Source organism: Pleurodeles waltl, chromosome 8, assembly GCF_031143425.1.
Source record: "Pleurodeles waltl isolate 20211129_DDA chromosome 8, aPleWal1.hap1.20221129, whole genome shotgun sequence".
NCBI lineage: Eukaryota > Metazoa > Chordata > Amphibia > Caudata > Salamandridae > Pleurodeles > Pleurodeles waltl.
Genome location: NC_090447.1, coordinates 317,969,817 through 317,992,795, shown reverse-complemented (window position 1 = coordinate 317,992,795; position 22,979 = coordinate 317,969,817).

Genomic DNA, 22,979 nt, shown 5'->3' with positions numbered 1-22,979 from the left:
CCTTTTTGTATTTAAATTTGGACTTTTGTTGGAGATGTTTCTCTTCCTTTTTTGTGAAAGTCTTTGAGCGATGTGAGTCCTTTTTCAGCTTCACATAGATGCTTCGGTGTTCTGATCATCCTCCTCTGTCACTCTGTTTATCTGGTGTGTCCTGGAAGGAACTGGATGGCAACTGTCAGTATATTGATATCTATCTGGTGTTTCTAAAGTATTTTTTTCAGAGGTTTACGTTGGAGATTCTCCTCTTTGTGTTTTTTTATTTTTATTTTGTTTTGGTTTATCCCAGCATTTTTAGAGTCTTCTTGTGCATGCTTAGTACCCTCCTTAGGGAAGGTACTCTGTAGTTGTAGTTTAATTTGTTTGGCCCCCAGACTATCCCAACCTATACTTGTATAAGTTTCAGAAATAATCTTTGGCAGCTGGCACTCCTGGTCCCACTGAGGAATCTCCCAGAGTTGCTGGCATATTGCCAGTGCTGCAGTTTCTCCTTTAATATTGCTTTAAATTATTGAGGAGACTGTGTCAAACTTATGCATTAGTTTCATCCCTAAGTCCAGGGCAGGGTCTACCTTATGTTAATTTTGAATTAGTTTTAACACCCCTGGTACATTCATAAGTGTTGGTGTACTATGTGTGGTGGTGTAAATTACGGCAAATACCGTGCCCCAAGTGGTGCAGTCCTCAATTGAGGAAACCATCCCAAACGGCAATCACATTGTGAGATTTCTATGTTTGTCTTGGGGTCATGCATGGGGAAACACTGCTTCAAGCTGTTTTTATTTTTTTGCGCAACCCAGAATGGAATCTTTTCCCATTCAGTGGGTGCTTTGCCCATTTGAGCTTTGCCATCATTGCATGGACAGTTTGTGGAATAATCCCATTATTGAATGGACAGTTTGTGGATTAATTGATTTATCGTTGGAGCAGCCCTTGCAAGGGCAGTGTTTTGAGTCTGCAATACAAATTGTATTAATCGTCTATATATCGCTACTAGTTCATTGTATAGTGTGCATACTTCAGCCACTGGCAGAGCTTGCCCATTGGGATATGGTGTGTATGTGGACAATGTTGGCCACGTCGGACCTTCATTGCTTAAAAGACCTAATTTAACAGGTTGTATTACATGTGGAAAGGTGCCATTAAATTAGTCTTGGTGTTCTTGATAATTTAGAGGTATTTCTAAGAATTGATAAGCTCTGTACTGTATAGATATGTTTGTTACTCTGTATGTATGAAATGTGTTAGTCAGCATTTATTTCTGGAAAGGTGACCCATGAATAGAATATTTCTGTTCTGTAAGCGTCTTAAGCTTCAACTACAAATGTGACATTCCGGCCATCATTTGTTAAGCCATTAGCTAAAAGGAACTGTGTAAAAGGTTGTCTACAGTTCCCTTGAAATGTTTATTGATTGTGCCATTTTAAGTAATAGGTAACAGAGTCAGGAACACCAATGGGGGAATCATTTTAGGTTAAAGCCTGAGCAACCTACAGCCTAGATAGGTACTCCCTATCTAGCTAAGGAGGATTTCCCCTAAGACCACAGATGTCTCCATATAATGGTACTTAGGGGACCTTAGTGTGTGTGAGACTGAAATACTCAGGGGACCTGTATAATTAGTACCTAATCATCATTGGTGGCACCATGTCATAGACTCTCATTATAGTAATGGGACTGCTGAATTAGGGGTGGCAGCACCACAGTTTGTGGTTGACTGAGTCAGTCCCACACCGTCTTGGCAGCTGTCTTCCCAACCCTTTCAGCTAGCTAGCAGCACCTCACCCAAACCTGAAAGAAAGGGTGATTTGTGACAGCCTGAACATGACATTCTGTGACTTCTCAGGGAAGGTTGTGGTTGACAAGCCCGGACCATTTTCCTGTTATCAAAAGGTCTCTAATGCACACATAGGTAAAGAGAGAGATGCAGGATAGTTTTCCACACATTTATTGAAAAAGCTGCAATCTATGATAACATATATGAGCTGCAATTATTAGGGCAATGAGGCAACACAATATTAAAATGGTGGTGACCAGCGAGAAGAAAATAAACAGTCCCAACATATTGGAATAGTATGCATAAGTGACTCCTACCCAGCCCGTAGCTCCTAAGCGAGAACACAGCAGTGTTAGCCCAGCCTGTCCATACTTATTCCATGAGAGGAGCACACACACCCATTACCCGAAGGAAAGCGGTCTGCCTGCAGTGTTCTTGGCTGGCTGTAGAGACAAGGCCGAGGTCAGCAATGAAATGGCATGTAGCGTGGACGGTATCCTGACTTGAATTACCTCCCTGTTGTCCCTTGGCCTACACAGTGTTTTTATAAGAAAACTTATTTTCGTTCCGTGAAAAAGACATGATGTGGGTAAGGTGGATCAGTGTCAGACAAATGACAAGCTCTTGTAGTTACAATTGCCCGCTAAATTATTATGTACTCAGACACATCAACCTTGGACAAGGGTACATGGTGAAATGTCGTGCACAGAATAATAATAACAATGTTTTAGCAGAATCACAGAGTTACAGCTGATTTGAAATTTAAACATCCCACTGAAAGCAGGCTGACTAAAAATGAATAAAATGGAATTAATGAAGTCAGAACAGATATAGTAGGAAAAGGGGCACAGGCCGCAGGCCTAAGGTAAGCTAAAATATGTGTGCCCAAGCAGGGTGTAAAATCTCCAGAATACACCTCAACCCCTACTCCTATGGTAGCCAATCCCTTGGATTTTCCACTACTGGGGAACTTCTGGCGGCATGCTGCATCCCCCTTCTTATGCCCTGGCTACTGACAGTCATAGCATACACCAGCTTTCTTGAAGTTTCACTTCTCATCTTGATATTCCTTTCCTTTGGACTGGGAAGAGCCTCGGGCTCCACCCTGAGTGTTTGGGGACCTTCAGAGAACTTTTTATCCTTGGTAGTGCTCTCCTCTTTCATCTGTTGGGAAATCTGAGAACCCTTCTGGGGACACCCCCACCTTGGGTCTTCCTGGTCACCATGATTCTGACCCATTTGTCAGCCATTCTCCCTAGCTCTCTGCGCGAAGAGAACTTAGAATCTACTAGATGCTGTCAGAATTTCTCTGTGGTACAATTGACTGGAATTTGCTTCTTCATAATTAAATTATAAAGCCCTTCATATGTGTCCATTTCATTGCCTTCAATCCAGCCTTCGAGTGCTTTGACTGAGGAGTCTACAAAGTCTATCCAAATTTGGTTTTGGTCTTTTTGGGTGTTCCTAAGCTCGACTCTGTACTCTTCTGTGGTGAGTCCAACCCTTCCATGAGGGTCTCCTTCATGTGCTGATAGGACTCAGTCACTTCCTCATTAAGGGTCAAAGTAGAAAGCCCCTGTGTTGGTGTGTATCCTCTTACAAATCATTTGTTAATTTCATTGCCATCACTAAACGTGGGGACAATTACTTTGGGGATCTTAGAGTCAAAAGGTTCCTCATTTTCCCTATGGGTATTACTGTCACCATCCTCCTTGGGCCTAAGACCTACCACATTGAACTTTCTTTTCTCAAGGGCTAGTCTCCTTTCCTCGAGTTCCAGCTTTCTCTCCTCTAGTGAGAGTCGGTTAAGTTCATCCTTGAGGTTTGCTATCACCTTTCAAACGGGGGTTCTGCTAGAGTGACTCATGTCACTTCCCACTGGTGAAGGGGGTCTAGGAATGGGTGTAGAGTCTTAACCTTCACCTTATTCTCCATCATTACCAGTTTGGGCTTAGGCATTATCCTCACCTTCTCTAAGGTCATCTTCTGAGGTATGGCCCTCCCTCTGTAGTCTTTATACTCCATAGGAGCTGAGGGTTTTTTCAAGATGCTCCCTTTTGGCTGCTGTTCTGAAGCCAATGCCCCTAACTTTACACAAAGCCCTTAGATCACTCATCTTCAGAGCTGGGAAGGCAGACAAGTCGAGGTTCTTGTTGGCCTCTGTTGTATACTAACTTTTACTTTGAAATTTGTGATCTTATAAAATGTTACAATAACCTTTTAAAATGTGTGCCTAACTTCCTAAAAACTGTTTTGCACTTTTAAAATACTATTGGAATAGGGGTCTACACAGGACCCTATCAAATCCAATTAAAACTTGTTTTTAAAAAATCAGAAAAATTACTTTGAGTCTAATGACAATTGAGCATTTCTCATGCACAAAAATACTTATGACCAAATGGTAAGGTGAAAAGTTCAGGTACCCCCCACTGTAACACCAATGTAGGAAAGTTGAGTAGTATGCAGTGATGCTGGATAGGCTTCAGTATGTAATACTTCATGATACCCCAAAGATGGACCTTTGGATTCACAGTAATAAATCCTTAGCTCAATCCTGGTGGTGTGGCAAAGAGCAGTCAGGCTTTACTAGAGGAACACATGTTAAACATTTCAGAGTACCAACGTGGACGATAAGTAATTGACATCTAGCAGATCTTTATATAAATATAGACAGCTCTTAATAAAGGTACAGGGATTTAGACTTCTTAACTTTTTCAGTGTCCCTCATGGACTTATTCCCCTTGGGGAGTTGGGGTCCCATTAGGAGTACCCGGGTGTTGCAGCGGCTGAGGTTTTGTTTCTCCGCATGTCCTTTGGGTGTTGTAGGGCTCTGCCTTCTCTTTTGTTTTGTCTTGCCCATGATGGCAGGGTTGCTACCTATATGTCCTCATTTTTGACAAAGGCAGTAAGGAATGTTTCTGCATGGATCATTGAGCATATATAAGTTCTTCCCTTTGCAGGTTTTTCTGTGGCTCTTGTGTTTTACACTATGGGAAAGCATACTCGCAAGCCTTGTCATGTTACACCTTAGAAGATGACCCAAGTGATTTGTGAAGGAAGTGCTAGATGCCATTCCACTGCGGTGTCTGAGGCATGTCTTCAGGAGATGGTTAATAAATTATGAGAGGCGTATAATAAACACCAGGGCAGCAGGTCCTCTCCTTCATCTCCTGCATCTTCAAATGACTCTGTCTGTTCGGGCTCTTCTCTTTCGTCGGTTTCCTCCTGGGCATCCCCAGATTGCGATGAGGAAGGAATGGTTCATCCCCCTGAAGCTGGTCCTCAGGGGAAATATATCTTGAAGGATAGATCTGGTCGCGTTGTATCTTTCTTCCAACCTTCAGTCTTCTAAAGATGAAGAACAACTGGGTACTAGTAGTGAATTGTTTGCCAGGTCCAATGGCCGTCTGTTCCTAAATTGCCTGCTGTTTCTGCTAACCCATCCCTGCTGCAACTCAGAGAGTGTTTCTGTACCTTTGTTTATGGGGAGACTCTCTCCAATGTCTAAGAGAGATATAGAGTTAGCTCACATTTCTACAGAGGACCCACTGATTTCCAACCTCACTGGGAACCCATCCTTACCAACTGAGGGTGTGGCAATGAACGATTCGATGGATAAGAGAGTGGAGGCTGCTTTAAAAAGGGCTCATGCGGGCCTCAGCGTTTACTTGTGGTCTGAGATTTATTGTCTTTATAATCCCCAAAGGTTGGTTAAGAATTTTCAGAATCTGGGCCTGATTTAGATGTTGGCGAACGGGTTACTCCATTGTGACGGATATCCCAGCTGTTCTATGTTTCAGTGTTAATATGCATATATATATATATTAACTGAAAAAACACATTTTAAAGTGAAGTTATAGTTAGTCAAAATGTAACATTTTACACACTAAAATTCACCAGTTATAGTTAAGTGTAGTAACTATAACTCACACCCCCACTCACACCCCTACCATGGAGACACATTGTCATAAATGTAATTTCAGATGTCATCAGTGATGTTATCAATGATGTCATAGGACAGGTCATAAGTGATCTCATAAGTGAAGTCATTAACAGTGCATGGAGAGGGTGTGAATTCCACCTATTATGTCACTTTAGCCTTTGTTTTTTTAGTGAATTTCTGAAGTTTATTTTAATGTAAAGTAAAATCTTATTACCAGACCTAATTATACCGTCCTTTAACCTTTGTTTTTTCAGTGACTATCTGTTTTTTTTTTTACGTGAAATAGCAAGTCCTCAGGCAGTAGTCTAAAATGTAAATGGCGGGCCTATTTGCTTTTATGAGGAGGTACTGACATACATAATGCAGACTTATTTACTTTGTTTAAAATATCAGTAACCTCTTTCCAATATGTTCCTTATAAGCACAGACATAGCAGTACGTAATAATAATTGTCATAAAATATATGAAATAATTTTAATTTAAACCTATGTTTAAATTTTTCTTTAAAACTGTTCGGACTACAATGTGCAAACACAGGACCAACCACAAGAGGTCCCTGTGTTCCAGCTGAAGAACATAGAGCACCAGATTGGGGCTTTTTGAAAAAGATGGTCAGTTGTCCTGTGGTTAGGAATTCAATGACCAAGGTGACATACAGTTTTATTTATTTTTTAAAACTTTTTTTAACTTGCTTTGGGAGCTGCTGTGCTCCCCGCAGCCTTCCACAACACTTAAAATAAATTGTTGGCGGTGACCTCCCGTCCTTGGGGGCACCACCACAACAAAAATATTGGAAAACAAAACATCTGAAGGGCATTACGGGGCGATCCTGGGAAGGAGAAGTGAATATTTGGTCTCCATCCCTGAGCCTTGGCCAGGCTTTGAGGACCCAATTCCTCAGGGCCAAAAAATTACAATGAGAGGAATGGACATGCAGTGCCCCGCACTGAGGGGTTGATCCACCCCCTGGGATCCCACCCTCTAGGGCCTGATATTGCTGAAGTGTCCTGTGGACCAATCCCTAGGACACTATAGCTCCCTGTCCAGGGGACTTCGGGCATACCCATCCCACACTCTCCCAGGCAGGGAACACAACTTTGCTCGTGCCTGGGTGGGAGCAGTGATAAATGCAAAGTTACTAAGATGGCTCCTGCCAGCACTACAATGGTGCTGGCTAGGGAGGTGGCTGGGGCAGCGGGATTGCCCTAGGTAGGCACTGGGTCACCCTCTTATGTGCGTCCATAGGTATACAAAAATCATTTCTCTTTAATAACTCCAAAACTACTGAACAGATTTATACTAAGTTACAAAAAAAGATCTCTCTGGACCACGACCTTCTGCCAAATTTGGTTTAATTCCGTCAAGGGGTCCGGGCTGTAGTTGTGTCCAAAATCCCTATAGGGAAATTGCACGGGGAAAATGTTTTGTGACCCCCACTGTTTTTCTCAGCCCATGCTTGGCAAATCACCATGAAACTTTCCAGGCAGCAGCTGAAGTAAATGGCAAACTAGTTTTTAAAATGTCTTGAAGATTCGTCAAATGGTGCCAGTTATTAGCAAAACAAAAAACCCTTTTCCTATGGAAACTAGGCCCTAGCAACAACTATCTACTGGCGACCGCAAGTAAATATCTATCTATCTATCTATCTATCTATCTATCTATCTATCTATCTATCTATCTATCTATCTATCTATCTATCTATATTCTATCTATCTATCTATCTATCTATCTATCTATCTATCTATCTATCTATCTATCTGTCTGTCTGTCTATCTATCTATCTATCTATCTATCTATCTATCTATCTATCTTTCTAGAAAGAGAGCGCGAGTGAGTTAGGAGTTAAAAATACATAAATAGGGAGATAATATTATAAAAAATGTTCAAATGAAGAAGGTATACTGGATCAGCTAAATGACACATACATTTCATATTCAAAATGATGGGTTGGTTTGAAAGCTTTTTTCCCCTTATATGTCTAATACCATGGGCATCCGCAGATATCTTTTCGGGGGGGCATAATTTTTTCAGGAGGGGCATAATCACTATGGCTATGTTATGCTGCACTGTGAGCCTGCACACCAGGCTGCACCTGAATCCGGGGGGGTGGCGGGCGGGGAGGCAAGCGCTGTCCCTTTTCCCCCCGAATACGTCCATACCCAATGCTGAATAATATCCTCTTCTCAAAAGCAGTACAATGTAGGAAGCCAATGCACCTGTTTAATCAACAATCCAGTCAAAAGAAATGGTTAAAGGGCACTGATAATAATCTTTCTTATGTTCCTGTAATCAGGTTAGCAGCAGTGCTCAGTTGTCTTATTTTCTAAAAAAGAGAGGAGCCCCTGTAGGTAAAGAAAATGGAGGAATAACGATTTTTGACAGAGTCTCCAAAATATATTCCTTCAAAGCATCTTGTTCCTTTATAGCATATCATACATCTTCTCTTTATGTCTCTTTTTTTCTTGGTTTGATTCTATTGTGCGACATTTGTGCAATTGGAAAGACCCTTAGTTGCCTTTTTGGGATCCTGATATTCCATGTCCGTTCTTATTTTGGCTGCCTGCAGCATCTTTTCTCAAAGGAGTTTCTTTGTAGTTAAACAAATCTGCACACCTGTTTTATCCAACTCTTCTTTAAAAATCTGCAAGACTCAGATCATAAAGAATAAAGGAGGCATAAAGCAATAGACAAGTTGACTTTGTGATGACAGTGGAAACTGTGACACAAATAACATGTATTTAAATATGTTCTTCTTGATAGTAAATGTTCATGTAAAATAGCAGCGTGATGAGAAACCAGCTCAGAAGTTAAGACTGAGTCACCCACTGCTCTGAATAAAAGGGCATTCTCCTTGTCCACCTATCAGGTGTGTGGAACTTAATTAAATATCTGCTTGCTAATGGGACAGGTTGCATCATAAATCTACTTGTCCTTTAAAAAAATCTACTTCGCCCTTTGGTGCCATGTAATGCGGCGAAAATTATGACAGCAATCTCATTATATAAGAGCTCTGATAAAAGTATTTCTGATTATGCTTGGGCCAATAATATAATAGGGTTTGAATACTAGCAGTTTCCTTAGTTTGCCACTTTCTCCCTAGATCTACACACCTGGGGCTGGAGGTAGTGGCGAGCAATAGTTTCAGGGTTGGAATGCTTTTCTGAGTCTGTGTCAACCTACTAACTTGCATGTTTTAACGGTTTTCACAAGCTTTCTTCTAATCATTTCCCATACTGAGAAAGAATGAAAATGTACTCCTGACAAGGGTCAGAAGTAAAAGGGTCAACAGTTTTTTGCATGAGCAAATATACAGAGGTATATTGGCTCATGCTAAAAAACAGTAACATTTTTTTCTAGGAGTACAATGACCTGGTCTACTTCTGTAAATTCTTGTGATTTCATGAAATACGTAAATCTACACTAATGCAAAGACATATACGATGGGTGCACTTTTATGACTTTCTTTAAGAATTGGGCCCATAGTGTGAACCAAGACCTTTTGTTTTTACTAACATTTTATCCTTTTTTTAGCTGGCTTCACTGTGAAGGATTGCAATCTGCTCTTTCACAAGGAGCATATCCGCACACAAAGTAGTTTTGATCAGTGCCAGGAACTACTGTGGCAATATGTGTTTTTTTTAGATCAAAAATGTTTTTGCTTTTCGCTAATATGTGTTACAATTGTTAGGGCCCATCAGCACTCACATCAATGAAGTTTTACAAAGCCATGTCAAAACAAAATGCACATTGACAAAACCAAAAGACTGACCACCAATGTCGGACATATTGGCTTTGCCAATACTTGTTTATTTTCATGTTTCCCATAATCTTGTTGAAACTAGTTACACTGGCAGTTCACTCTGAATATTATTTTGAAATACTAGAATGCACCAACACATCTTATTAAATGATGCTTCAAAGAAATGGTACCTACAATGTTATAGTAGTTTAGCAAAACTTATTTTTCGTTGTTGCATTTTTTTAAACATTTTATTTTGAAAGCAAAGAATCATCAATCTTGCTTTCAAGCTTCTACAAATATTTGTCTCTAATCAGAGACGTTTTAGGAGCATTATATATTGCTTCATTCTGTTAAACTTTACAAACAAATGTAAACATTTTTTATTGGAATCACTGTCAGAAGTGCAGTCTGATCATACAACATTTATTTAGAGAATTTGGGCTAATAATAAAAGCGTTGCATTAATGAACTATAAATAGAAAGTTGAACAGCATTGACATATGGACACAACTATTACTTCACTGCAGACAATTCTTTTCCATCCTGTGTAAACTGGCAGCCAAAGGGTTTGTGTTGCAGAGGTTTGAATTTACTTGTCCCAAGGACAGAATAAATCTGAAAATATGTACGGCATGCTATAGGAATTCCTCACCCCTGCCCTCTATGCAATATTTTGCTCTTCCACACATCTGTTATAAATCACGTTCCAAGCTTCACATTGTCACTTATGGTAAGAGATATTGTACAGAGTAAAAAATAAGGTACCTATGTTTAAGAAAGAAACTCTTATGATATTACAAACCACTTCAGTAGATGGAATAATTGAAACTTCTTGGTTCAACTAATTGAACTTCTTTGTTGTGGAACATTTCTGCTTCCCAACTGGTGTTTAGGGTATTTCTTAGAGTAAATACACTTTTACCTATTATTAAAATACAGTTGGTCAATTTTCCACAATTGTTTCTGAATGCCAAAATATGCGTTGGCAGCTTCTCAGCTGAACAGTAGATACTCTGTTTCTTTCACTTTACTTCATATCGCTTTAATTAATATGGGCTACCCTACTTTCAATGGTTGTAGTCTGATATATTGGTGAACGAATATTGGATGGCCACAATATCATGACCAAAATATCAAAAAACAAAATATTGATGAGGTAAGTGTACAGAGGATGGTATAGATTTACTATTTATAACTCCACATGCACAAACCTTGAAGGCATATATCATCAGGGTACATAAATATGGACATAGGTATAGGAAATCTATACATACTCTCCTGCCAATATTTTGGTCCTTGATATTCTGGTCACAATTTTGTGACTCCTCAATATTTCTTTCACAATATTCTGGATCCACACCACTGCAATCCATAACTTTGAGGATGGAATAATAAAGCATATTAAATGATTCTTTTTCTAATCAGTGTATAAAAAAGTAAGAGGTGTGATAATATTTTTTAAGTTTCTCCTTTGATCATTACTGAACAATCTAAACTGGCCCTTCATTTAAGTAGTTTAAAATGTTACATAAACAATCACTTTCAAAGTTACTTGTGTGATTGAAACAAATTTAGTGCAGTAAACATCTGAGCAACCATCACTTAGGAACCCCTGTTAAATCATTTCATCATTAACAAGGTAATAGGACTGACATACATATCAAAACATTTATATCCATATCAGCAACATAAATGAGTCACAGTATGTATACAGTATAACGTTAGCTCTGAATATCAGTGATATACCTTAGAATTCTACAAAAAAGTCTGTTATTTATCTCTTATAGAAATTGGTTGTAACATGTCTACAACTATGCTCTTGTTTGATTGATGAAAAAGGATGTTTAAGAAAGTTATATAAGCAGACCTACTAGCACATACCGCAATTTAGTTGAAATTATATCTGATATTATTTTGTATAATATTTCATCTGAATTATTTTAGATACACACACATGAATGAAGTTCATTATGATTGTTAGACACCAAGAATCAGAAATAAGTATTGAAATAAGCAGGGTATTCTTGAGAGATCTCATAAATGCAACCACTTCTCATATAACTAGTGTATAGACTTGTGTGCTTTACTGAATTTTATTTTGTTTTTCACAAGAATGGAATGGGATCTACAAGTCCACGCATGTGAATTACCAAGCAACCTAATAATTGTGATGTGTTCTGTTCTCTGTTGTATTCAATTCAATTCAATGCATTTATTTCATAATTTGACACTCCTTAGAAGTCCGCATAAAGAAGTGATTCATAAAGTACAATATATGGAAAATAAAGAAAATGTTCTTCAAAATACATGTAATGTTCAAAATATGATACATCCAAATCACTACCCATCAAACTTGCATTACAGTGTCTTTACCAGACAGTGCTTTGAATCCATTTAAATAAATAGCTTTGATAAAGGGCATCCAAATGTCAACCCCTCTAACTTGTTTCACAGTGCATTTCCTATGAAGTACATCATGATATGCAATATGTTAGTCCATTAAGAAAATACATTCTTTTAAAAATCCACCAGTAAATAATAAAATCAATATAGATTTAAAAATGTCTTAAAAACGTAAAAATCCTGGAACAGAATATTTCATTCAGTGGGTTATACATTGCTTCCAAAACCTCTCCTGCTGAGTGAATATTAAAATTCAAATAAAGAGGTTTTAGCTGTTGCTTCCTCAGTGTAGCTAAGAAGGGACAAACAAATGACACATGCTTAAAATCCTGCACCCCCAACTGAAAGAAATCACAGATATTACAGGAACCATCCCAAATAGAGGTTAATCTTTTAGTGGCAGCATATTTATTCTCAACAAAATATAAAGACGCCTCACCCCTAATCACCGAATTAGTTAAAGCCACAAATCTCCTCTTTTGGTGACAGAACTCAATATCCAAGGAGAAACCTTTACTCATTGTAGCCTCTTTTAGGATCTTTTTAAATAAAAGGGGTGGTAAGGTTAAAATCGTCGGAGTCAAACTCTAGCATTTGCAGGGCAAGATTATAATTTCAAAAAAACTGTGATTTTTTTTTTTAGCGTACCAAAAACTTATTTGTATGCTAGGTAGCTTAGAGTAGATTCCGTGCTATGTACTATGCCAAAAGCCCTCCAGGCCACTGCGGCTAGACCCTGTACATAAACACTCTTACTACCAAACTCAAGCATTACAGCTGCCTCAGATTCCAAGCTTCTTCAAATCTGCCCTTTTAATTTATAAAAAAACTTCCATTTGGATAGCTATATACATTCTATCGCATGCAAAAGAGTGTCCAGAATCTTCACTTGGTAAACTGACAGTAAACAAGTAAAATACCACCAGCCAACTGCATTATAGAAGGCCATTAAAGCTAGTGCCTCAGAAAGGGCCTTACTGACATTATTACGTATCTGATTTTGGTCACTGAGTGACCAGGAGAAAGTTTTCCCCAAGAAGCAAGAAGCTTTTACCCGCTCAAGCTTATGTTGACCCAGGGACCAAGAAAAGGTTTTTTTTTTACAAGATGTTTTCCCTAAAAAACACACCACTTGAGACTTCAGTGCATTCATTTTTAAATGATGCTGCTCGGTGTAGTAATTGAGGGCAGCCAAACGCTTATTTAGTCCTTTCGGAGTGAGCTCAATCGCCACTATATCTTCAGCATCTAAAAGGCAAGATATCGCACACCCTTCGATTTTGAGTGCAAAGCCTTCACTGTTCCCTAAGGCGATGGGCAAATCATAGATATGTAGCGAAAAAAGCCGCGGTGCCAACAGACAACCCTGCTTCAATCCATTTTTTGTGGGGTATTCCGAAGACAGACCCTGATCTCCGCTTAAAAGTACTTTTCACCAAGTAGAAGAATGTAAGGCTATGATCAAACGTAACAGGTTTACCAGGATGTCTAAATTAAATAATTTCCCCCATAGATTCTTGCGATCTACCCTGTCTACTGAGAAGTCTATAAAAGCAGCATATTCAACTCCACTCCTGAACTGTGCATATATTTCATTTAAAATTTTCATTATTAAGATATTATCTAGAGTATTGTGCTCCTTCCTAAAACCTGCTTGCTGTTGTAGTTTATCAATTAACCAACAGAAATGATTCTAAGTTATATAGAAACATGAGTTTGAATTTTAACTATTATTATTTTAACTATTCTTTGTGCTGTTTTTGATTAACAGCCCTGAAGAACTTCCAGCCTCCAGAATTAAAAGCATTGGCTGTCTTTCGGATATACTTGTTTGGCAAAACTGAATAAAGAATCATTTTGAAAAACATTAACAGTGTTGATGGACTTGAATTCATTGGTTGGAAGACCTGACAATCAGGAACTTGCATCAAAACTGTATAAAACATATTTTGATTGCAGTCGAATGGGACTGGTGTGTTATAGAATACCTCTCCTATAATGTAATATTCATTAAAATAATCTTGGCTTGATTATCTGGAAACCTCGGAGAGTGATATAAGAAATACAACTAAAACTGAGTTTGAAAAGGGGCCTTCATCCCTAGCCATGATGTAAATGATTATTGCACCCGAAAGACCTCCTTTGAGGACTTTCTAATTTCACCACTTTATAACCCTTCGAGCTACATTATGCCTGCGCCAGGTTCTAAAATGTAAAGAAAATCCTGTAATCGATGAGCTAATCCTGTGAACCTGGGAAATTGAGGACTCTGACCAATTATTTATTTTCTGTTAAACTCCACTGGTTTTCTGCTAGCCCTTTCCCCTAATAGATGAAAACCACAATGGTAAATTAAGGTAGAAAAATAGTTTGGGCTTTTGTGTAGCGCACAAGTAGTCACAGAATCATGCAAAATTCAAGACCATCTGCATATATAAAGCATGCTCATAAGGGCACCTGTTTTTACCATATCGTTAGACTTAGAGACACGCCTGTGCAACATGTATTACTGCACACAGACCAACAGTTATTCATACACTCTGTGCAGTGGGAGGCACAGGATGTGGTGCACCAGCAGAGCGCAGGAAGATTTGAAGCAGAGCCATAAGATTATTAGTGCAAACTCTCAAGAGGCTTAGAAACTTCACAGACCAATTTTAATGTGAAAATTCTCACCTCGGTGAACCAAGATCAGCAATCTGCTGTGATACTGCAACAGAGCCCTGGACTGGGTCACCTCCTTTTTCAGCAGCAGAACCCAGAGAGTCTGCCTCCTCCCATTCCACTCAGAGGCCACCGAAATCATCTGCAGCGTACTCCAGGGTTCGTCCCTGAGTCCGACCTTCTTCAACGTCTACATGGCCCCCGCTCGCTAACATCGCCCGATCCCACAACCTCAACATAATTTCAAACGCCGACGACAACCTAGAGATCCTCTCTTTCACCAAGGACTCCGTCAAGACCAACCTCCAAAAAGGAATGAAGGCCATCACCAAATTGATAAAGAACAGCTGCCTCAAACTCAATTCCGACACAATGGAAGTCCTCCTCTTCTGCTCCACCCCTTCTGCATGGGATGACTCCTGGTGGCCTGCCACTATCGGAGCCGCTCTCACTCCCACCTACCACGACCGCAACCTAGGTTTCATCTTGGACTCCTCATTATCCTTGACCCAGCAAGTCAACACCATCTCCTCCTCCTGCTTCAACAACCTCCACATGCTCCAAAAGATCTACAAATGGATCCCCACCGAAACCATAAAAACAGTCACCGAAGCCCTCGTAGGCAGCAAACTGGACTACGGCAATGCCCTCTACGCAGGAACCACAGCCAAACTCCAGAAGAGGCTGCAATGCATCCAGAACGCCTCTGCATGCCTCATCCTGGACATCCACTGCCACATCACAGGCCATCTGAGAGACCTGCACTGGCTCCCAGTCAACAAGAGAATCACCTTCAAACTCCTCACCCATGCTCACAAAGCACTGCACAACACCGGACCAGAATACCTCAACAGATGGATCTCCTTCTACACCCCGACCCGGCATCTCCGCTCCACTGACCTCGCCCTCGCATCCGTCCCACGCATCCGCAGAACTACAACCGGCGGCAGATCATTCTCGCACCTCGGCGCCAAGACGTGGAACACTCTTCCAACCCACCTGAGTCAGACCAAAGACCTCCTTTCCTTCAGGAGATTTCTCAAGACCTGGCTGTTTGAGCAGTAGCATCACCTCCTCCTCCCCTCCTCATCGTCTTGAGACCCTCACGGGTGAGTAGTGCGCTTTACAAATTCCTGATTGATTGATTGATTGATACTGCTCAGCTCGCCAGCTGCATATTACACAATTGATCACACAGTTCTACTGGGTCGACTTCAGGAGTGGGCAGGGGTCACAGGAAGAGTACCAAACTGGAACCACTTATTCCACATAGATCATAACCAAAACAACATATTGGATCCACACCTTCATATGCTCAAATACTGTTCATAGGAGTAGAACAAGGGTCAATATCCCCCACCTCCACTACATTTTAAGCTATACATATATCCTCAGCCCACGTCCTATGTCAACATGGAACACAAAGTTCAGAACAAAAATAACGTCTCCATCACACAATGGAAAGAAAGTCTGAGATCCTTGTATTTGGAAGAGCGGCCCAAAAGTCTTTACACTTTCAATGACCTTAAAGCGAGTAAATTTGTCAATTTACTTCTATGAAGGCCAGAGATCTTTGAATGCGGTTTGTTGTCAACATGCCATTCTCACTGCAAATCAACACAGTGGGCAATCTAAAAATACTGCCCTCAAAAAGCTGCATGGAGCTTACAAGGTCTTTGGTCATGGCATGTCTGGACTGTTGTAATATACTATAAATTGACCTTCCTAAGAAGAAGAACGGCTATAGAAACAGTCAGTTAGACTACGCCTGAATCTGTGACTGAATAGTCACTACACGATGTGCAGGAGGAAGAGAATGAACTTACAGTTCTATGTACTGTACACAAAGCATGACTGATTAAATGAAGGCATTACTACATAAAAAAATCTTGCCCCACAGCACATCCCAATCACAACATTATATTTGGGTACATCACACCGAGTTGCTCAACATACCTTCAATATACTGAACATGATATAGAGCTCCAAAGGCCCAAGGCCACACAATATAGAATCTGCTGAATTTGACTTTGATAGCAGCATGCAGCTACCTGCAATACTGGGAACTTCTGAACGCTGAGCTATTCAAAATGGCCTTCTAGTAAAAAACATACTTTGTGGGAGCGCATTGCAAATACAAGATAGAAGATTTGCCCTACATTCAGTAGGACTCCTTCTACCCCATACCAATACATTGGTAATACATTCTAAATAGTGCATTTATGTAACCAACAGTTATATGTAACACTCCTAAATAATTAACTGTGAGGCACATAGTGCTATGCACAGAGTGATTCGGAGCAGGGGGAACAGTGTATGTGCACAAGAGAAGCGCTGGATAATTTTTATGTTGGGGATAGTGAGGGCTGTGCACGGGGTATGAATCTGAGAGGAGCACTAACACATGCACTTCAGGAAAGCAGTGGTGATGTGCTTTAAGGGACCACTGGGTGATGAGTAAATTGGGATCACTGGGTGAGGAAAATCAGGGAGCACTACGTAGTGTGCTTCTAGGGGAGCGCCAAATGATGTACAATTGAGGGGCATGGTGGTGTGTGCATTATAAGGGCACATTGTGGTGCACCAGGAGCCTATGTAAATCATGCAGAGCTAAAATGTAAGGCGTACTGAGGTGGAGAGGGCTAGAAGAAAATGGAAAAAGTATACATGATTAAAATGAGGGCAATACATTTTTAGGTTTGTCTTGACAGTCAGCTTTTGTGAGGCCTTACATGATTAATCAAAAAGAGATTTAAGAAATAGATTTAAGAAGCACTACATGGAGAGGCTTTGGTGCCTCAGAAATGTTGGTGGATGTGAGTACAGCAGTTGATTTCACAGATGTTGTACACTTCCCTCCTAACAGTACTTATATTGCACTCCTATTTGCTGTTGGAGGGTTTCCTCCCACCTAATATGGCTGCTGTGTTACAACGTAATGAAAAATAATGGTGGCCAAGAGGAAACCCCTTGATAAGGTGGCAATACAACTGGCTGAGGGGATTTCCCCTCAGCTAATATGGCTTCCTTATTGCCAAGCTATTGAACAAGCTTATGGTAGCTCTGTGATTGGTTTGAATTTGTAGATAATATTTGAAACAGATGTTTGAGATACATTATCGGGGGGTGCACATAGGTGTGTTTATATTCAATTGCATTTAATTTCAGTTTTTGTTCATTTAGTTAATTTTACTAACTTTGTTACTTGTAAGTTTTCCAATATTTTTCTAAAGTTTTTGATTAGGTATTATGACTATTATTGATTTTAAACTTGTTTTTAACATAAACATTTGTATAATGAAAGCTGCTACTGTAACATGGTTTTAAGGGGTGCTATGGAATTGGGATGTTCTATGTAATATAATTTCAACAAGAAATACTGTACATAGCCACAAGACCACAGAACACTATGCGTTTGTGTACTTAACATATCGAAGATACATGATGACTGATGGTTGAAAGAGTATGCATTACAATGCATACGGGTATCATATGTGCATATTTACAACAGGAGGAGTTGAGTAGGATCAGGAGTTATTGGGGATTAGAGAAGAGTGAAAGAAGCAAATCACAATTTGTTTCTAGCTTAAGAAGATGGACTTTAAAAGCATTTTTGAGTATTAATGAGGAAATGGTGTCTCCTTTTAGTCATGGGTGCATATAACGCGAATGATTGGAACCATGAGGCTCAATAGGAATGTTTAGGGGTGACAATAAAATTTAGGTTTGCCGATCGAAGCTTACAATGGACATGAGTGTGATAATCAATTCAGGTAAATAGTAAAGGGGTAAGCCATTGATGGTTTTGAAGACAAGGATTTACAGCTTGTATAGAGCTCAGTTTTCAGTTGATAGCAGCCAGTCTGTTGTCTGTAATGAGAGGTAAGAATTTTGACCTTGGAGTGTGTAGAGGGCCTTATGGGGAGGTTTAATAGCTTTTCTAATGATAAGAATGACTATAGGAAGGCCTGTCACTAGTGGCTAATTTGGTAAAGAAAAGTGTTGAGATTAGTATTTTGGACAAGTCAAAGGAAATATTAGGGTAAATATTGGTAATGTTTTTACTTAATATATGGCAGTAATGGCTGTTGCAGGTTTATATGGATGGCAAGGTTGACATACATTCTAAAGTTTCTGGGTGATAGTGATGCGATAAGTGTGCTAGGAGGACAAGAAAGGGGTTCAGCAGATGTGTGGGTGCCAGGTTTGTCAGAAAGAAAATGATTTGTCTTGGATGTGTTGCCATAAGGAGATGGATTGTCATCTGGTGACACAAGACTCTGATGCAGTTCAAGATCCTCTTTTGCAGGTAGGGATGAAGGTTAGACAGGAGAACTGGGTTTGTGTATCACAAGCATAGACATGACAGGAAAATCAAAAGATTGAAATGATCTGACCTTGGCATGTGGTGTAAGGGGACAAAAGGGGAATGTCTGTGAGTCAATCTTGTGGGACATCTATGGGTCGGGGATGGCAAAGAGAATATTCAGCATCATACAACAGAAGAAGATTTATAATTGAACTGGGAAACATGTTTAGTGTTTTGTGATGCTAAATTTAATCAGGCTAGATAACAGGTTATCATGATCAGTGACATTAGTTACAGCAGATATTGTCAAGAAGTACAAATATGGAGGAGGGTTGTTTGTAGTAAGCCGAGGACATAGCTTTGCCAAATGAGAAATGGCTTTTCTATAGACTGGAGAGGTCAGAGGCCTGACCGAAGACACTTTTAGTCGTAAGAAATTATTTGAGACATATGAATAGAAGATGACCCAAGATTTGTGTGGAAGAAAAAGAGATAAGTGACAGGACAATTGTTGGTTTCTTTATCCGAATTTAAGCATTCGGGGTAATTTCTAGAGGTAAGGTGTTAAGTGATGTCAGTCAGATGAAATATGCTTGTTCTGAGAGTGCTACAGCTCTAACAGTTTGAGAAATGAAACCACAAAAAAGTTGTGCACAGAGTCGTCAGTTTTAATTCTAGGAAAGTATTGAACTGCAAATGTTAGTTTAAGTACTGATAGTGTGGTGGAATTTTAATCTATAAACGGATGAGAAAGAGAAAGGGGTGAGGAGACACATATGTCAATCAATATGTGTGTATCAAGAGTGGTTTGGTATCAGAATATGGTGGCCTAAATGGAATCCGACAAGCATATTGTGCCCTTAATATCGTTTATAAGCAGATTGCTCCTTTGGAGTTAATAATAGAAAATATACACCTAATGGATCTATATTTTTGTAAACAATATATAAACCAACATACTTATGTTAGATTATATTTTGTTACCAACATTGTGACATACAAGCTTGAAGGTAGTTCTGATGTTTGTGTTCTTGGAAGTAAGTAGTAAGGACAGTCTCAAGCAGGGAGGGGAGGCTGATTGAGTGAAGGGTGGGAAGAGGATATTTCTGATTGTACCAGAAATGTTTGAGGATGTCATGTACTCAAAGTAGTTTGATATGACTCTGTCTCGTGTTGTACAGTGGTACAGATGACAAATGTCCATCATTCTTTGTTTTTCACTGTTTGTGTAGAAGCATCCACAATTTTGTTTGCATAGAATGGATGCTGGGAAAAATTCCCGGTAAGTGGGAGGGAGGTACTGGTAGTGAATGTTCATGAGGGATAGAGGTTGTTAAAAGTGGTTGTCAGCATGTCATTAAAGTTCTTGCAAGAGATCATGGGCCTGATTTACATTTTGGTGGAAGTGTTACTCCGTCAAAAACGTGACGGAAATCAGGTCCACCTCATTCCAAGCCTACTCCTCCATCTTTATGTTATTGCATGGTGTGTGTGAGAAACTGACAATCTCTGTTTGCTGGGCTGCTGGTGCGACAGTGCCTTTGAGATCAAAACTTTGATCAATAAAGTCTGTGAAGAGCAGTAGGGAAAGGTCAGCATAAGAGTGTTTGTTGATGTTGGTGGATTTATGCATATGGTTCAAGTGTTCCATAAGCAGAGGTAGATAGTGGGAAACTCTGGCCAATATTTATACTTTTTTTAGCACCGCATTTGCGCCATTTATTTACGCAAAAGCGGTGCAAACTTACAAAGTACAATTGTATTTTGTACGTTTGCGCTGCTTTTGCCTAAAAAAATTACGCATATGCGGCGATATAAAAGTATAAATATGGGCCTCTGTGTCATAAAGCCTGATTTAGATCTTGACAGTGTTACTGCCAAGCTACAGAGGACCTGAGAACTCTTTCAAGTCAACTGTGTTCTGCCTGCCTTATTTAGATGTTACAGCTCTGCGAGTGGTAGACTGGCGATGGATTGCTGATGTAAGAAGATGGCAGGGGGACCAAATGGACTTCATACAATGGCAGGGGCTATGGAATAGAGGTAGGTGACACACACACACACACTGCACCTTAGCCATATCTGTCCCCCTGCACTACACACAACATACACACCATCATCCATTAGAATTCCAACACAAGCTGTACATGCCGAAAACACATATTGACATACATCCATGACACAACACACACACCATTGGCACTGCACCAACACACCATACAACCACAACAACCAATGCAACTACACACTCAGCTACACAAACTCACACACAATCACAACTACACACATCATGACAACATCCGCCACGTAACACTCACCTGAATGTCTGACACAGCAACACAACATACACAACAACATCGATCTCACATGTAAATGACACACATACAGGCACAACCACATCACCTACTCCAGCTCCCTCCACCTCATCCAGCCAATCCATGCACACTCACACAAACACATACAAGTACTGACTCACAAACACAACAGGTAGCACAAACCTAACAGTATAGGTCCCCTTGCAATGCAGACACATGGACACTGTTGTCCAGTTCAAGTTTACCATTGTGGTGGTGCCAGCATTCATTTGGCAATGAATAATGACACCTCAATGACATGTGTGTTTGTGTGCGATATGCACTTGTGCACGTGTGTCCCCAGCCAAATATGACACAATTTTCTCCCTGACATATGGCAGTCACAGTGATTTAAAACAATTTCTGTGACATGTATGTGCCTGCAGTAGTCCCAACCTCCTGTACAGTGGTCACCCAATATACCCTGGTGATGCGGCGTCCCTACCTTCAAGTCTGGCGATGCAGGGGTCGTGTTTCTCTCTGTAGGTCAGTGGCAGCAGCAATGGAAGATGTTGTTCAGTCGTGTCCAGTCGAAAAAGGCTGTGGAATCAGGAAAAAAGGTTCTCACCCCTCCGCCCAATCCGCCAACTCAGAAGTGGTGGTCAGGCCACCACTTTTTGCTTGGTGGTAAGGCACATCCAAATCTGCACATCAGGAAGGGTGGCTGGGGTCCCACCGGCAGCCACGTTTCCCTATCCCGCTGTTGACACAAGCAGCGTTTCTTGGCAGAGACAGCAGTTCATATGCAGGCTTTCGCATATGGGACTGTCAACATCTAAATACAGTGGGCCAAGGCATTGGGTGGGTTTTCAGTCAAAAACTCGATGGCGGGAGCTTTACTGCTAACATCTAAATCAGGCCCATAGTCTTTAAATTTAAGCATATGCTTGAAGTTAAATTGAGGGAGGCATATAAGTTTTGATGTGAAGGGTTTATTTGATCACTTGTGGCAAAGGAAGGGAGAGGTGGATAAGTGAGGTGAAGAAGGTATGTTTATAAGGGGTGGTAATTCATAGTGTATTGCAATCTTGAAGGGCTAGCAGGATGAAGAAGCTTGCAGTGAAGTTGAACATGATAAACTTTGTAAAGCAAGGCTGTGTAGTCATGTGACTGTGGGTGTCGGATTGCTTTGAATGATAAAGTGAGGTGTTTTGTGATTGAGGTGATTGGCTATTTGAAGAAAGGCTATGAAGTAGTGTGAGTGTGGATGTCATACTGCTTACGGTGAATATATGAAGTGTTAGGGATGGTTTTCGGTAGTGGTTGATGATGTGCTATGTGAAGCAAGGTTAAGTGGTAGTGTGACTGTGGGTGTCATTTTACTTACAGTAAAGAAGAAGTGAGGTATTGGTGATAATTATGGGTGATGTCTGGTGATGGGCTATGTGAAGCAAGGCTAAATGGTAGTTGACTGTGAGTGTCATATCACTCTTAGTGAACAAGTGAGGTACAGGTGATGGCTATGGATGAGGTATTGGTGATGGTATGGTTGATGATTGGTGATAAGATATGTAAAGCAAGGCTAAGTGGTACTATGACTGTGGATGTGAGAATTCTTGAAGTGAAGAGGTGGGGTATTGGTGAAGGTAGTATGTGGTGACTTGTGATGAGCTATGTGAAGCAAGGCTAAGTGGTAGTGTGACTGTGGGTGTGAGATTGCTTGAAGTGAAGAGGTGAGGTGCTTGGTGATGGTTATCTGAGGAGAAAGTTCACAGACGCACATGGTGGAAGTGTGAGTTTTTTTTAAGGTTGGTTGAAATGTGAGGATTGTTAAATTAAATTATTAGATA